Here is a 15,147-nt window from a genome sequence, read left to right as displayed (position 1 = left end):
GCCCCAGAAGTAAGTATGAACCCGATATCAGACTTAATTATAACATTTATCAAGATATACCAATTATTATGATTGGATATAGAGAAGAGATAAAGGAGTGCTCCACTTCCACTAAATGGAGAATGTTTCCACTGGTGCCCCCGGTTGCTTTTAGTGGGTTTCCAGGCCAGAACAATATCCCCAACAAAAGCTGGGAAGTTCTGAGTCATGGAGCAGTGTTGGGGCTTCTTTGTAGGGGACATTGAGGCTGAGTGTAGATGGATTCATCTGCCTGGTCCGTTTCACACATATGAATGGGGTAAAACCTCCAGTAACTGCTCACCCACTGTTTCCCTTCTCCTCTTTAACATGGGGAGCGCTTGTGAACATTGAGCTATTGGGGTCAGTATACCTTCATCCACCTACTTTAAATGGGGCAATTAAAGGGCACCTCTAGGCAAAGCCCTAGACTGTTTAACCCCTTTCTATTCTATCCAACGTTTAAAAAAAAAAAGGTTTTGACTATACTTGCCCTTTAAGCCCCACCTCCAATATTCGCAAGCTCCACTTCAGTTTGATGCCGTTTCATTGCAATTTTAGTCATGCATGAGCTTTATACATCACATATGTCACTATGTTATCATCTCTGTCCTCTGCCTGGTCTGACAATGTGCTCATCCCTTTTTCTCTTATGTTTCTACAGGTCTTGCAAGAAATGGATTATTTCAGCATGGTTGACTATTTCTCCCTTGGAGTTATAGTATACGAGATGGCGTTTGGCAAACATCCCTTCATCACCAGTACTGACGACTGGGAACAAATAAAGATGAAAATGATTTATATGGAGCCCGATTTTGAGGAGGGTATGGACCCTGACCTCCATAACCTCTTAGTTAGGGTAAGTTACAGAGAGCCTCAGCTCCTCTATTGCTCAGATATTGTTATTGGTCATGCAGCATCTCTTTATATTTCATTCTCATATATTTCATTCTTCATTACAGCTTCTGTGGAAAGACCAAGAGGGCCGAAACCATCTAGTCAGTGACATCAGGAGCCATCCATTCTTCGAGACCATCGACTGGGCAGAGTTAGAGGGAAGAAAGTCAGACGAGCCACCTGAATCTGAACCAGTAAGTATACAGATAATAGAGTCCAAACACATTGGAGGGGGAGGGGAGATTTTCAGCAGCAGGCTCTTCCCCATCTAAGACATTTGTTTTACCAGACTTTTCAGACCAGTGTATATGAATTTGTGATCACTATACAATCATACGGCCTGGTCTGAATGATTTCTGTTTAGTATTGGAGATGATTATTGTGTATGTCATCTGACCACTAGAGGGAGCTAGGGTGGAAGGAGCGTGCTTGGTGAAATCTGCTGCACCTCGGGGGTGGGGTTCACCATACTTTGTTACCATTCTCTGTATCAATTAGAAATAGTAATGAATGTCTTTTTCTCTTTCTAGATTTATGAGGAACCATCAAATAACAGCATGCCATTGAATGAATTTATCAAAACCCTGGACCGGGAGGCTCCAATATCACCATATGAGCAGGAGTATTTCACAGGCTTTTCATACATGAGCGACAGTTTGATGATGTCACCAATGGAGCTATTTTCACCTCCACCATCATCGCCAGAGAAGCCTAATTTCGCTGACTGTAGTGATGAGAGTGAGCTTCAGAGGGAGGAACCAATGGACTGGGATCCAATATTATCATTGAAGATCCAGAGACCAGTACCGACTCCAATGGAGAACCATTATAAAGATGCTCTTCAACAATTGGCAGAGCTAATGGTCGTTTATCAGCCACCACCAGCGGTCAGACAGGAGAATCTCTTCACACCCTGGCCAATGCATTACGAGGAGGCTCATAAGAACCCAAAAGAGCCTGAGGAGCCTAATAATATCTATGACTTTGGCTACAAGAGAGTTAGTCAGATTCAGCAGCCACCTCAGGACTTCTTCCCAATGGCATACAACCAGGAGAATCTCTTTACACCGTGGCCGATGTACCATGAAGAAGCTCATAACAACCTCATAGAGCCAGAGGAGCAGAATAATATCTATGACTTTGGCTGCAAGAGAGTTAGTCAGATTCAGGAGCCACCACAGGACTTCTTCCCAACGGCATACAGCCAGGAGAATCTCTTTACACCATGGCCGATGTACCATGAAGAGGCTCATAACAACGTCATAGAGCCAGAGGCGCAGCAACACCTATGTGACATATTTCTACCACCAGAGAGACAGGACAGTGGACTTACACCCTGGCCCTGTATTATGAGGAGGCTCATGACAACATCATAGAGCCAAATGTTCAGTTTTTCCAATTGCCTAAGTCTAGTTCACACCCCTTCAGGCTGGGCGCACATGAGCCAGTTTTTATCAGTGTGCTTTTCTTATATTTGTGTGCTTTTCTTATATTTGTGTGGTTTTCTTATATTTGTGTGCTTTTCTTATATTCATGTGTGTTTCTTATATTCGCCTGCTTTGGTGGTGACACAGCCTGCTGCATTTGGTGTAAGCTGCAGCATTTGGTGGTGACATAAGCTGCTGCATTTGGTGGTGACATAAGTTGCAGCATTTGATGGTGAGATAGGCTGCAGCATTTGGTGGTGACATAAGCTGCAGCATTTGGTGGTGACATAAGCTGCTGCACTTGGTGGTGACATAAGTTGCAGCATTTGATGGTGAGATAGGCTGCAGCATTTGGTGGTGACATAAGCTGCAGCATTTGGTGGTGACATAAGCTGCTGCATTTGGTGGTGACATAAGTTGCAGCATTTGATGGTGAGATAGGCTGCAGCATTTGGTGGTGACATAAGCTGCAGCATTTGGTGGTGACATAAGCTGCTGCATTTGGTGGTGACATAAGTTGAAGCATTTGATGGTGAGATAGGCTGCAGCATTTGGTGGTGACATAAGCTGCAGCATTTGGTGGTGACATAAGCTGCTGCATTTGGTGGTGACATAAGTTGCAGCATTTGATGGTGAGATAGGCTGCAGCATTTGGTGGTGACATAAGCTGCAGCATTTGGTGGTGACATAAGCTGCTGCATTTGGTGGTGACATAAGTTGCAGCATTTGATGGTGAGATAGGCTGCAGCATTTGGTGGTGACATAAGCTGCAGCATTTGGTGGTGACATAAGCTGCTGCATTTGGTGGTGACATAAGTTGCAGCATTTGATGGTGAGATAGGCTGCAGCATTTGGTGGTGACATAAGCTGCAGCATTTGGTGGTGACATAAGCTGCTGCATTTGGTGGTGACATAAGTTGCAGCATTTGATGGTGAGATAGGCTGCAGCATTTGGTGGTGACATAAGCTGCAGCATTTGGTGGTGACATAAGCTGCTGCATTTGGTGGTGACATAAGTTGCAGCATTTGGTGGTGACATAAGCTGCTGCATTTGGTGGTGACATAAGCTGCAGCATTTGGTGGTGACATAAGCTGCAGCATTTGGTGGTGACATAAGCTGCAGCATTTGGTGGTGACATAAGCTGCTGCATTTGGTGGTGACATAAGCTGCAGCATTTGGTGGTGACATAAGCTGCAGCATTTGGTGGTGACATAAGCTGCAGCATTTGGTGGTGACATAAGCTGCTGCATTTGGTGGTGACATAAGCTGCTGCATTTGGTGGTGACATAAGCTGCAGCATTTGGTGGTGACATAGGTTGCAGCATTTGGTGGTGACATAAGCTGCAACATTTGGTGGTGACATAAGCTGCAGCATTTGGTGGTGACATAAGCTGCAGCATTTGGTGGTGACATAAGCTGCAGCATTTGGTGGTGACATAAGCTGCTGCATTTGGTGGTGACACATGCTGCTGCTTTTGGTGGTGACATGCCTCGGGCGGTGATGTCATAAGGGGTGGGGAAAGAAAGAAAGAAAGAAAGAAAGAAAGAAAGAAAGAAAGAAAGAAAGAAAGAAAGAAAAAAAAAAGAAAGAAAAAAAAAAAAGAAAAAAAGAAAGAAAAAAAAAAAAGAAAAAGAAAGAAAGAAAGAAAGAAAGAAAGGAGTGCACAGAGCCTCCTTTCCTCCCTCTCTCCCCAGCACATAGAGACACTTCTAATCCTTTACCTGCTATCCAGCTTGAATCCATTGGTACTTCATCTGCTGCCCAGCCAGGTTCCACTGATCCTTTACCCACTGACCAGCCTGACTTCATGGATACGCCACCAGCTATCAAATCTGGTGCCACTGATCTTCTACTGTTCATGCTGACACTACTAATCCTTTACCTGCTATCCAGCTTGAATCCATTGTTATTTAACCTGTTGCCCAGCCATATGCCACTGATCCTTTATCTGCTGACAAGCCTGATGTTGCTTATATACCACCTGCTGCCCAGTCTGCCTCTGCTAGTTTTGTGCCTGCTGCCCAGTCAGTCTCTGGTACTAGGGTCAAGATATCACCAACTCCAGAGGTCTAATACCTCTGCATCTCCATGCATGTTGCATGCCTTGCATGGGTTACCCGTTTGGTCCAAGATTCCTGTAGTCAACTCTAATGCGCCATTTGCTTAGGTTGTGTCAAAGCCTGGTGGTCCAGATTTCTGCTTTTTATTTACAGCTCCAGTAGTAGAGGTGTTCGGGGTAAGGGCAGAGTTCCATCTGAATTTTGTCCTGGTGTAATGTGTGCCTCTGTGATTCCAAGAGTGTTCGGGGACCTTTGCTGGGGAACCAATGTCTTGAAAAGACCTGGGTGACTGTTAAAATACACTTACAGCTCCAGTAGTAGAGGTGTTCTGGGTAAGGGCAGATTTCTATCTAAAGTTCGGCCTGATCCAGTTGTAATGTGTGCCCCTGCCACTCCAAGGGCATTAGGGGACCTTTTCTGGGGAACCAATGTCTTGGTAAGACCTGGGTGACTGTTAAAATATACTTACACTTACAGCTCCAGTAGTAGAGGTGTTCTGGGTAAGGGCAGATTTCCATCTGACGTTTGTCCTGATCCAGTTGTAATGTGTGCCTCTGCCACTCCAAGGGCATTAGGGGACCTTTTCTGGGGAACCAATGTCTTGGTAAGACCTGGGTGACTGTTAAAATATACTTACACTTACAGCTCCAGTAGTAGAGGTGTTCTGGGTAAGGGCAGATTTCCATCTGACGTTTGTCCTGATCCAGTTGTAATGTGTGCCTCTGCCACTCCAAGGGCATTAGGGGACCTTTTCTGGGGAACCAATGTCTTGGTAAGACCTGGGTGACTGTTAAAAAAAAACTTAAATTTACAGCTCCAGTAGTAGAGGTGTTCTGGGTAAGGGCAGATTTCTATCTAAAGTTTGTCCTGATCCAGTTGTAATGTGTGCCCCTGCCACTCCAAGGGCATTAGGGGACCTTTTCTGGGGAACCAATGTCTTGGTAAGACCTGGGTGACTGTTAAAATACACTTACAGCTCCAGTAGTAGAGGTGTTTAGGGGACCTATGCTGGGGAACCAATTCCTTGGAAAGACCTGGGTGACTGGTAAAATGAAAAGCAGTATGGGTTAGGGGACTCCACGTTAAGCCTGCAGATGGTCCATGGGATCCCAGCATTGGGATATTTTCTGCCCTGTGGAGCTGCAAGTTCCAAATGTTGTACTTGTTAAAGGATCTGACCTGCGGGAAACTCAGCCAGCTTCCAGGCCCCAACAGCAAGGCACTCAGCCAGCTTCCCAGACCCCAACAGCAGGGCACTCAGCCTGCTTCCAGACCCCAACAGCAGGGCACTCAGCCTGCTTCCAGACCCCAACAGCAGGGCACTCAGCCAGGTGGCAGAGCACCTAGCCAGTTGTCAGAACCTGGCAGCATGGTATCTAACAGACTGAAGGACTATCAATTTTCAAATGTACTTTTTATCATATTATAGAGCACTTTTAAAGCAGAACAGGTTGCTTTCAACCAAACTATAAACACATCATATGGCTGGTATCATGGCTGATCACCATGAGAACTGCAGATCAAACAGAAATAAAAATGGAAGTTTCCTTGCTTGTAAAGGATAAGAGGTCAGTAGAAGCAATATTAACCACCAACAATGGTGTCAGTGGACACAATAATACCTGGACCTAGGTAGTATTACGCCTATTTGGATGCACTGTGCCTGCACGGGTGTGCTAGAGAGCCGCAACCTGGGAGCTGCCTTGCAGCGCAACATCCACACCTCCAGTGGCTCTGGTGAAGACCAGGTGGCTCCTTAGACCCTGTGACTCTGGTACACCTCCGTTTGCATGCGGTCACACTGCTCCAACTCCAAAAAATAGCCACAAAAATAGCTGAATTAAAAGAAAAATGGAGTCAATTCAAAGATACGTCAGAATACAAAGAAAAATCTGCTCAAATACAAAGGTTTTTGGCTAAAGCTGATAAAGACATCAAACGTAAAAAACCTAAAAATACCAAAGGGATTGGAACAACTATAGAGAAAACAAAGAACTTTTTATCATATTGTAGGGCACTTTTAAAGAACAGGTTGCTTTCAACCAAACTATAAACATATCATATGGCTGGTGTCATGGCTGGTCACCTATACAACACCATGAGAACTGCAGATCAAACAGAAATGAAGATGGAAGCTTCCTTGCTTGTAAAGGATAAGAGGTCAGTTGGACGCAATAATAACCACCAACAATGGTGTCAGTGGGTGCACCTTGTGTGTAAACATCAGAAGAGCATCTACGGTCTTCAACAATCTGCAAGGATGTGGAATGTGAAAGTGAACAAAGTACTTACTAAAGAGGGATTCTCAAGATGTAAAGCAGACGGGGGTCTCTACTCCAGGAATCAAGAAGACAGATGGATATACATCCTTATCTATGTTGACGACATTATAACCTGTTTTGAACAAGAAGAGGATTACAATCAGAAAGTTCACAAGCTGAAAGAAAATTTTGAAATCAAAGAATTTGGGAACATTAGCTACTATCAGAGAAACTTCAAGAGTTTGTTTCCATGTCTAGCAACAAATTCCAATGCAAACCAGGACTAATACGCACTGTAGCAGAGCGTCCCAGAGAGAGCCAGGAAAAGTCCACTTCGAGGTTTATACATCTCCCAGGCAATTTTTCAGGGCAATGGCTGGTGTTAGTGCTTCAATCATCCCCGGCACCAAGGTTGGTATGGTGTCAGGAGTCAGGATGATTGAAACACATTATTTCTATCATTACATTGTAATGTAAAATAAATTGGTTCAACTCACCAGAATCATTGGGAGCCCTGAGCGTGTCACTTGCCACCATCGCTTGTCACTTGCCACTATGCCTGCCACCAGATGGAGATGTCACTTGCCACGCTGCCTGGCTGCCACCAGATGGAGATGTCACTTGCCACGCTGCCTGCCACCAGATGGAGATGTCACTTGCCACGCTGCCTGCCACCAGATGGTGATGTCACTTGCCAGGCTGCCACCAAATGGAGATGTCACTTGCCACGCTGCCTGGCTGCCACCAGATGTTGATGTCACTTGCCACGCTGCCTGGCTGCCACCAGATGGAGGAGGGCGGAACAGCGGTGCGGGCAATGAGAGATGTCACCTCTCTCCACCGCCTCCGCACCGCTGACATTACTTCTCGATCTTTTCAAAAATGGCGCCGGGCGGCGCAATCGCGCTACTGCCTATCCCTCAGCCTGGCCGAGCGTGTACGAGCCTTCCCAAGCCCGGCCGCTTCGGAACGGCACATGCGCAGTAGTGGGCGGCTCACGGCCATCTTTTCTAAGGGCACCGGTGCCCTTAATCGACTTTAACGGGCAGCCCAAAAGGGGGGGTGGCCGCAAAGTCGCCGCAGGAGCGGCGCCGCCCCTGCACCACTGCCTCCCCGAGGCCTGGCCTTGGTGGCCTTGTGGCAAATCTGGCCCTGGGAATATCCACAAATACCAAGCCAGACTAGTTGCCAAGGGTTGCTCTCAGAAATCTGGTGAAGATTACGATGAAACTTTCACTCCACCATCAGAGCACTTCTTAGCATTGCAGCCAGAAAGGGCATGCAAGTGAAATACCTAGACATGGAGACATTAAGGAAGATCTCTAGATAGAGCGACCACCAGGGTTTGAGAAAGGGGACAACCTTGTGTGTAAACATCAGAAGAGCATCTACGGTCTTATGCAATCTGCAAGGATGTGGAATGCGAAAGTGAACAAAGTACTTACTAAAGAGGGATTCTCAAGAAGTAAAGCAGACCCCCGTCTCTACTCCAGGAATCAAGAAGACAGATGGATATACATCCTTATCTATGTTGATGACATTTATAACCTGTTTTGAACAAGAAGGGGATTACAATCAGATAGTTCACAAGCTGAAAGAAAATTTTGAAATCAAAGAACTTGGGAACATTAGCTACTATCAGAGAAACTTCAAGAGTTTGTTTCCATGTCTAGCAACAAATTCCAATGCAAACCAGGACTAATACGCACTGTAGCAGAGCGTCCCAGAGAGAGCCAGGAAAAGTCCACTTCGAGGTTTATACATCTCCCAGGCAATTTTTCAGGGCAATGGCTGGTGTTAGTGCTTCAATCATCCCCGGCACCAAGGTTGGTATGGTGTCAGGAGTCAGGATGATTGAAACACATTATTTCTATCATTACATTGTAATGTAAAATGAAATAGTTCAACTCACCATAATGCAGAATCATTGGGAGCCCTGAGCGTGTCACTTGCCACCATCGGTTGTCACTTGCCACTATGCCTGCCACCAGATGGAGATGTCACTTGCCACGCTGCCTGGCTGCCACCAGATGGAGATGTCACTTGCCACGCTGCCTGCCACCAGATGGAGATGTCACTTGCCACGCTGCCTGGCTGCCACCAGATGTTGATGTCACTTGCCACGCTGCCACCAAATGGAGATGTCACTTGCCACGCTGCCTGGCTGCCACCAGATGTTGATGTCACTTGCCACGCTGCCTGGCTGCCATCAGATGGAGGAGGGCGGAACAGCGGTGCGGGCAATGAGAGATGTCACCTCTCTCCACCGCCGCCGCACCGCTGACATTACTTCTCGATCTTTTCAAAAATGGCGCCGGGTGGCGCAATCACGCTACTGCGCATGTGCTGCCCGGCCGTGCATGTACGAGCCTTCCCAAGCCCGGCCGCTTCGGAACGGCGCATGCGCAGTAGTGGGTGGCTCGCGGCCATCTTTTCTAAGGGTACCGGTGCCCTTAATCGACTTTAACGGGCAGCTCGAAAGGGGGGGTGGCCGCGAAGTCGCCGCAGGAGCGGCGCCGCCCTTGCACCACTGCCGCTCCGAGGCCTGGCCTTGGTGGCCTTGTGGCAAATCTGGCCCTGGGAATATCCACAAATACCAAGCCAGACTAGTTGCCAAGGGTTGCTCTCAGAAATTTGGTGAAGATTATGACGAAACTTTCACTCCACCATCAGAGCACTTCTTAGCATTGCAGCCAGAAAGGGCATGCAAGTGAAATACCTAGACATGGAGACATTAAGGAAGATCTCTAGATAGAGCGACCACCAGGGTTTGAGAAAGGGGACAACCTTGTGTGTAAACATCAGAAGAGCATCTACGGTCTTATACAATCTGCAAGGATGTGGAATGTGAAAGTGAACAAAGTACTTACTAAAGAGGGATTCCCAAGATGTAAAGCAGACCCCCGTCTCTACTCCAGGAATCAAGAAGACAGATGGATATACATCCTTATCTATGTTGATGACATTTATAACCTGTTTTGAACAAGAAGGGGATTACAATCAGATAGTTCACAAGCTGAAAGAAAATTTTGAAATCAAAGAACTTGGGGACATTAGCTACAATCTGGGTATCCAAATAGAGAGAGAAAAAGATGGAAGTTCTCAGAAAATCTGCGAAATCTTGCAACAATTCCATATGCAATATGCAAAGGAAGTGAAATGTCTATGGAACCAGGTTATCGAAAGAGCACTGAAGGAGAAAACTTGCTACCCAACAATGATACGTATCACAGAGGAATTGGTAAGCTGCTATATGTTGCCACTGTGACAAGACCAGACATATTTGCAGCACTGGGATCCAGCGTCATCCTCACCTCCCCATTCCCAGGTTTTTTCCTCCCACACTTCAAAAACTTTCCTCGCGTTGGTGGTGCAGTGGTGAGCATAGCTGCTTATCCAGCAGCTGACCCGGGTTCGATTCCCGGCCAACGCAATTGCCAACATGGCTGCCTCGACCGCTAACCACTTTGTGTCCCCAGGGAGAAATCTGCTGTGCAAATTAAATGCTGATGGAATAAAATTTAAATCAAAAGGAATGTGTTTTGTTAAGCATTTTGAATAATATATTTTTTTGCACAAGAAAATGATTGTTTTGTATTCTCATTTTCAGCCAGTAGGTGGAGCACTCAGCTCATTTTCAGGTATTTTCTAGGCTATCCTTAGCAACTTGGCTGAAAAAAAGCCTGCTGTTTACTATATAGTATTTACTATATACTATATAGCTCTCTCTAACACTAACCCTCCCTATAACCCCAATACTATCCCTCCCTATATCCCCAAGAATAACCCTCCCTGTAACCCCAATACTATCCCTCCCTATATCCCCAAGAATAACCCTCCCTGTAACCCCAATACTATCCCTCCCTATATCCCCAAGAATAACCCTCCCTGTAACCCCAATACTATGACTCCATATATCCCCAAGAGTAACCCTCCCTGTAACCCCAATACTATCCCTCCCTATATCCCCAAGAATAACCCTCCCTGTAACCCCAATACTATCCCTTCCTATATCCCCAAGAATAACCCTCCCTGTAACCCCAATACTATCCCTCCCTATATCCCCAAGAATAACCCTCCCTGTAACCCCAATACTATCCCTTCCTATATCCCCAAGAGTAACCCTCCCTGTAACCCCAATACTATCCCTCCCTATAGCCCCAAGAGTAACCCTCCCTGTAACCCCAATACTATCCCTCCCTATATCCCCAAGAATAACCCTCCCTGTAACCCCAATACTATCCCTCCCTATATCCCCAAGAATAACCCTCCCTGTAACCCCAATACTATCCCTCCCTATATCCCCAAGAATAACCCTCCCTGTAACCCCAATACTAACCCTCCCTATATCCCCAAGAAAACCCCCCCTGTAACCCCAATACTATCCCTCCCTATATCCCCAAGAATAACCCTCCCTGTAACCCCAATACTATCCCTTCCTATAACCCCAAGAGTAACCCTCCCTGTAACCCCAATACTATCCCTCCCTATATCCCCAAGAATAACCCTCCCTGTAACCCCAATACTATCCCTCCCTATATCCCCAAGAATAACCCTCCCTGTAACCCCAATACTATCCCTCCCTATATCCCCAAAAATAACCCTCCCTGTAACCCCAATACTATCCCTCCCTATATCCCCAAGAATAACCCCCCCCTGTAACCCCAATACTATCCCTCCCTATATCCCCAAGAGTAACCCTCCCTGTAACCCCAATACTATCCCTCCCTATAGCCCCAAGAGTAACCCTCCCTGTAACCCCAATACTATCCCTCCCTATATCCCCAAGAATAACCCTCCCTGTAACCCCAATACTATCCCTCCCTATATCCCCAAAAATAACCCTCCCTGTAACCCCAATACTATCCCTACCTATATCCCCAAGAATAACCCCCCCCTGTAACCCCAATACTATCCCTCCCTATATCCCCAAGAGTAACCCTCCCTGTAACCCCAATACTATCCCTCCCTATATCCCAAGAATAACCCTCCCTGTAACCCCAATACTATTCCTCTCTATATCCCCAAGAATAACCCTCCCTGTAACCCCAATACTATCCCTCCCTATATCCCCAAGAATAACCCCCCCTATAACCCCAATACTATCCTTCCCTATATCCCCAAGAATAACCCTCCCAGTAACCCCAATACTATCCCTTCTTATATCCGCAAGAAAAACCCTCCCTATAACCCCAATACTATCCATTCCTATATCCCCAAGAGTAACCCTCCCTGTAACCCCAATACTATCCCTCCCTATATCCCCAAGAATAACCCTCCCTGTAACCCCAATACTAACCCTTCCTATATCCCCAAGAATAACCCCCCCTGTAACCCCAATACTATCCCTCCCTATATCCCCAAGAGTAACCCTCCCTGTAACCCCAATACTATCCCTTCTTATATCCGCAAGAAAAACCCTCCCTGTAACCCCAATACTATCCATTCCTATATCCCCAAGAGTAACCCTCCCTGTAACCCCAATACTATCCCTCCCTATATCCCCAAGAATAACCCTCCCTGTAACCCCAATACTATCCCTCCCTATATCCCCAAGAGTAACCCTCCCTGTAACCCCAATACTATCCCTCCCTATATCCCCAAGAATAACCCTCCCTGTAACCCCAATACTATCCCTTCCTATATCCCCAAGAATAACCCTCCCTGTAACCCCAATACTATCCCTCCCTATATCCCCAAGAATAACCCTCCCTGTAACCCCAATACTATCCCTCCCTATATCCCCAAAAATAACCCTCCCTGTAACCCCAATACTATCCCTCCCTATATCCCCAAGAATAACCCCCCCCCTGTAACCCCAATACTATCCCTCCCTATATCCCCAAGAGTAACCCTCCCTGTAACCCCAATACTATCCCTCCCTATAGCCCCAAGAGTAACCCTCCCTGTAACCCCAATACTATCCCTCCCTATATCCCCAAGAATAACCCTCCCTGTAACCCCAATACTATCCCTCCCTATATCCCCAAAAATAACCCTCCCTGTAACCCCAATACTATCCCTCCCTATATCCCCAAGAATAACCCCCCCCTGTAACCCCAATACTATCCCTCCCTATATCCCCAAGAGTAACCCTCCCTGTAACTCCAATACTATCCCTCCCTATATCCCCAAGAATAACCCTCCCTGTAACCCCAATACTATCCCTCCCTATATACCCAAGAATAACCCTCCCTGTAACCCCAATACTATCCCTCCCTATATCCCCAAGAATAACCCCCCCTATAACCCCAATACTATCCTTCCCTATATCCCCAAGAATAACCCTCCCAGTAACCCCAATACTATCCCTTCTTATATCCGCAAGAAAAACCCTCCCTGTAACCCCAATACTATCCATTCCTATATCCCCAAGAATAACCCTCCCTGTAACCCCAATACTATCCCTCCCTATATCCCCAAGAATAACCCTCCCTGTAACCCCAATACTAACCCTCCCTATATCCCCAAGAATAACCCCCCCTGTAACCCCAATACTAACCCTCCCTATATCCCCAAGAATAACCCCCCCTGTAACCCCAATACTATCCCTCCCTATATCCCCAAGAATAACCCTCCCTGTAACCCCAATACTATCCCTCCCTATATCCCCAAGAGTAACCCTCCCTGTAACCCCAATACTATCCCTCCCTATATCCCCAAGAATAACCCTCCCTGTAACCCCAATACTATCCCTCCCTATATCCCCAAGAATAACCCTCCCTGTAACCCCAATACTATCCCTCCCTATATCCCCAAAAATAACCCTCCCTGTAACCCCAATACTAACCCTTCCTATATCCCCAAGAATAACCCCCCCTGTAACCCCAATACTATCCCTTCCTATATCCCCAGGAATAACCCTCCCTGTAACCCCAATACTCTCCCTCCCTATATACCCAAGAATAACCCTCCCTGTAACCCCAATACTATCCCTCCCTATATCCCCAAGTATAACCCTCCCTGTAACCCCAATACTATCCCTTCCTATATCCCCAAGAATAACCCTCCCTGTAACCCCAATACTATCCCTTCCTATATCCCCAAGAATAACCCTCCCTGTAACCCCATTACTATCCCTCCCTATGTAGCGATGTGAACTGTATCCAGAAAGCTTCGCACCTTCCGGTGTTTTGAATATTGTTGGCCCCGTGATTATTCGACAGCCAGTGACCTCATACCTGTGCGCCAGCAGAGTGAGTTATGGGGCGTATAGTCCTTCTGGAATCTGCTGTTATATATTCCCATACTCTAAGACTACAAATCCCAGGGACCCTTGCAGTGGCCTAAAGGTTGCTGAGAGGGATTATAAAAGTAGCTTATGAAGCCCGGGCACGCTCTCTTCCTCCTGGGCCTGACGTAAGAAGGAAAAAAAATGAGGTTTACAAACATGTTATTCTTGCCTGCTCTCTATAATAGTTTTGCATAGAGCAGCCGCGATCCTCCCCTTTTTGGGTTCCCTGCTGGCGCTCCTGGCTCCTCCCCCTTGCCCAGTGCACCCCATAGAAAGCCGCTTGCTATGCGGTTCATTGAAGCACAGAGCATGGCTCGGCCCCACCCCCTGCTCACTGGCTGTGATTGGCTCCCACTGCTGACTCTCTGTCCAGTGAGGAGAGAGAGAGCTACTGCTCCCAGGCACAGCGCTGGATCAAGATCGAGCTCAGGTAAGTATGTGGGGGGCTGGGGGGAGCTGCATATAGGTTCTTTCCTCCCACCCTCCAAAGACATTCCTCGCGTTGGTGGTGCAGTGGTGAGCATAGCTGCTTATACAGCAGCTGACCCGGGTCCGATTCCCGGCCAACGCAATTGCCAAGATGGCTGCCTTGTCTGCTAACTGCAGGGTGTAAAATGTACAATGTACTTTATCCTGTCTTCCTAGGTAGTCCTGTTCCTCTCTCCCCACCTCTGTCCAATCACACATACACTATTTACCAAAAGTATTGGGACGCCTGCCTTTACACAAACATGAACTTTAACCACTTGCCGACTGGGCCATAGCCGAATGACGGCTACAGCGTGGTCAGATAATTCTGGGAGGGCGTACAGTGATGATCCCCGCACACACAGGAGTGTCCTTGCTCGCCGGATACTCGGGACCCAGCGCGTCAGAGATCAGGGTAAAGGACCAATCCCAGTGGCCCTTTACCACGTGATTGCTCCGTCCAGCGGATTCAGAGAGATCACTGTCACCGAACCGGCGTAATTTCCGGTTCTCTCCTCTCCTCACACCGATCGTGTAAGTAGAGGAGGGTGATGCTGCTTGACTTTTTTTGTATGTATTCCAAGTGCCCAGCAGTGCCACATCAGTACCCAGCAGTGTCCTTCAGTGCCACATCAATACCCAGCAGTGCTACATCAGTGCCCATCTGTGATCCAGCAGTGCCACATCAGTGCCCATCTGTGCCCCATCAGTGCCATATCAGTAACCAGCAGTGCCCCATCAGTACCCAGCAGTGCCCCATCAGTGCCCAGCAGTGTCCTT

At 47.1% G+C, this 15,147-nt stretch overlaps 2 non-coding genes across 2 annotated transcripts; both read left to right on the top strand.

Annotated features, from left to right (window-relative positions):
* The first annotated feature begins 10,026 nt into the window (after positions 1-10,026).
* On the top strand, positions 10,027-10,098 carry TRNAD-AUC (transfer RNA aspartic acid (anticodon AUC)). The gene has a single exon. It is a non-coding gene; the product is annotated as a tRNA-Asp (tRNA).
* Positions 10,099-14,398: 4,300 nt separating this feature from the next.
* On the top strand, positions 14,399-14,470 carry TRNAY-AUA (transfer RNA tyrosine (anticodon AUA)). Its single transcript has one exon. It is a non-coding gene; the product is annotated as a tRNA-Tyr (tRNA).
* The last annotated feature ends 677 nt before the right edge of the window (positions 14,471-15,147 follow it).

This window comes from Aquarana catesbeiana, linkage group LG08 (assembly GCF_042186555.1).
Source record: "Aquarana catesbeiana isolate 2022-GZ linkage group LG08, ASM4218655v1, whole genome shotgun sequence".
In the NCBI taxonomy this organism is placed as follows: Eukaryota; Metazoa; Chordata; class Amphibia; order Anura; family Ranidae; genus Aquarana; species Aquarana catesbeiana.
This window is presented reverse-complemented; position numbering and strand designations above follow the sequence as displayed.